Below are 3139 nucleotides of genomic sequence, written 5' to 3'. Positions count from 1 at the left end.
TGTATGAGAAATAGTAAACAGCGTGAGAGCCGGCCGGCGAATCTTTCTCTGCGCTTAGATATTTGACACACGACTGGTGGGAAACATGGGGGCAGGGATTAGAGGCACGCTGCTCAAGTGCTCTTGAGACCTCAGAGTTCTGGATCGGCTCTAATTGAGCTTCTGGAGAGGAGGAGGTTTTGACCTTTACTGATTTATCTGCCCACAAACCTTGCGATCATCCCAGCTGGTCACCTTTCCTGTGAGAAAATCAATGTTGTTCTCCAACCGCACCTTCCTCAATCCACTACAGGTAAAGACACTTAAGAAACACGTTATATACCTGTGTACTTATTATTGCAAAGCAAGTATGTCAGAAGTGAGATGAGGTCAGTTTCGTTAAAACATCAAGCACATCTTTCCTCGGATTCATATTGTTTACCACAAGGATGCCACAGCAAATGTAAAAGAAAAGCACGATAGCTGAAATCCTCATTAGATTTTATTATCATTCATTATTTAAGTGTCTGTTGATCTTGAACCTCTATTGTACTCATCAGTATGTGTCTGTTTGTACAAAACTCTCTTTTCATTGAAATATTTACATCAGAAAATGTGGTTTATTAGTGTGGAAAAAAACGTACAGCGTCTTCCAACCACAGCATATCACAACCCTTACTCAGTAAATAATGTTGGTTGTATTGAAAGAATATGTATTTCAGTAATGAAGTTGAGGAGTCAACTCACTTAAAGTACAATGGGCAACGACAATGGAAGATATGGAAATAGTTCTAGAAGTATCTTTAATTCAAAGCAAAAGTTAACCCAAAAAATCACTCCTTTTCTACTCACCCTTTTTAGAGTTATAGACAAAAATGTTTGTTCATTTTAATGAAGTGACTGGACTTCATCTGTTGAAGAGCACAATGGTGACAAAATTAACACATTCACTTATATATTGCATGACAAAATAAATCGCAAAAAATGATGGATCACGTTCAAACCTCTTCCTGTGATCTGATCTGTAAATGCCTAAAGTACCACCGTACACATTGAGACAGAGTGTTGGGATCAGGCAAATTATATTTGATTGGTTCACATATATTCTCGTCCAAGTCTTGCATCAGTTGATTTATCATCTTTGTTTTCTGCCTGACGTTAATATCCCAAAAGAGTAGATTTCAGTTCCAAAGCCTCCAGGACGGCATGGAAGTAATATATTGTGCAGCGTCCACATTTGAATATGTTCTTTCTCGAAGCGCAAAAAATAAAGTAAAGTTGTGGAAACCGACATCACCTCTGATAAAAGTGCGATCTTTCAAAGCACTCCTACATATGCATTATATCTAGCGGGGCTGGCACGGAGAAAATGACCAGAGTGGAATCCTGACTTGAATCCAAAATGACTAAAGTCGATTTAATTCTGCTAAAAATACAAATAATCCAATTTTGGTAATTGCGGAAATTAAACTTGCTTGAGCGGTTTAACAGTCGATCATTAGGGTGTAGTCGTGTCACAGCCTGCGAGCAAGAAGGCAAATGTATAGAATCAGAAAACATGTGTTGTTGCACTGTTTACAGACCAAATGACCTCAGGCAGGAAGAAATGACAAGAAACAATCGAGTGCTCACAATATATGATTGGTCCTTAATTAGAGACAAGGAGTTAGACTAGTTTTTCTTTCAAACAGTATATCATGTAATATATATATATATATATATATATATATATATATATATATATATATTAGTACAACACTGCAGAAAACTGACCAGAAACCATTTCCTTCAAATGATAAAAATCTCTAAACTTGGGAAAAGAATGTCATAACACGATCTCGATCTTATAATCCATGTGTTTTCTTTCTTCTCATTCAGACTTTTGTAACGGTTTATTTTTGTGTCTATACAAGAAGGAGTTGTCTTGCCTGCAGTTAATACAAAACTCTGCAGTGAGCATTCTGACCTGCTCTAGTAGAAGAACTCACATTTCTCCAAATCCTTAAAACTCTTCACTGGCTGCCAGTTTCTTTCAGGATCATCTTAAAATTCTGGTTCTTACTTTCAGATCTATTCATGGTCAGGCTCCTCTTTACATCAGTGATCTGATCCACCCTTACACCCAAGCTCGGGCTCTGAGGTCTGTGGATCAGAATCTGCTGATGGTTCCTGAACACAAATGATCTTCCTCTCTCTCTGCGTTTAAAGGAGTCTACTGACTCCTTCAAGAAACATCTTATGACATTCTTATTTGTGCAGACTTTTCCTTTATTTTTAATTTTTTTTTGGGACTCCTGTGTTTGTCTTATGTCTCTTGGCCGTTTAAAGCATTTATTTTAGCTACATATTGTTTTTGATTGTTAAAGCACTTTGTGACTCAGGTCTAGAAAGGCGCTTTACAAATAACCTTTACTTACTAAAATGTTTTAAATATTAAAAATTCCTCAATTAGACAAGTGCTGGTTGTAAGGAAAATATTAATTATAGAATAAAAAAACAGAAGAAAAAAAACACGTTTACTGCAACTACTAAAAATATTAAATACAAATTGAAAATGAATACTGTATTTTCCGCACTATACAGCACACTGGATATGAATGGTTTATTTTCAAACTTTTTTCATATATAAAGCATACCACATTATAAGGCTCATTAAGTGAAACGAAAAATCAGATAAGTCAGTTCGCAATAACTTTCCACCTTGTTCAGTAGTAAAAAAAAAAAAAAAAATGTATAGATATATTTATATCTGTCTGATACCACGAAATCAAACAATAGCAAATTCAAAACAACTCTCTAAATTGCACAGTTATAACAGGTAAAATACAACATAATACACACTTTTTTTCATCATTTGAATGGCGCAAGTCTCCAGGCGCTGCCTCCCTGTTTAAATGTGTGTTCCTTCTGTCATACACTGCTCTCAAGCAGCTCGCAGTTTATCTTTAAAATCCCTGGTGACACCAACATTTAGCAGTTGGAGTTATTAAGTGAATCCACCCAGAATGGTGGCACGTATAGTTTTATTAACGTTGTTATGGTAACAGTTCGTAGCGCGAGAATAGAAGGGTCAGACTTGAGCTTCTGCATCCGATGTGTTGTGTGTGTTTTGAACAAACTTTTGTGAGTGGTTAAAAAAGCCAAGATTACTCAATATAAT

Source organism: Callionymus lyra, chromosome 11, assembly GCF_982586985.1.
Source record: "Callionymus lyra chromosome 11, fCalLyr1.hap1.1, whole genome shotgun sequence".
In the NCBI taxonomy this organism is placed as follows: Eukaryota; Metazoa; Chordata; class Actinopteri; order Syngnathiformes; family Callionymidae; genus Callionymus; species Callionymus lyra.
The sequence above is the reverse complement of the archived record's forward strand: the minus strand, read 5'-3'. Positions refer to the sequence as shown.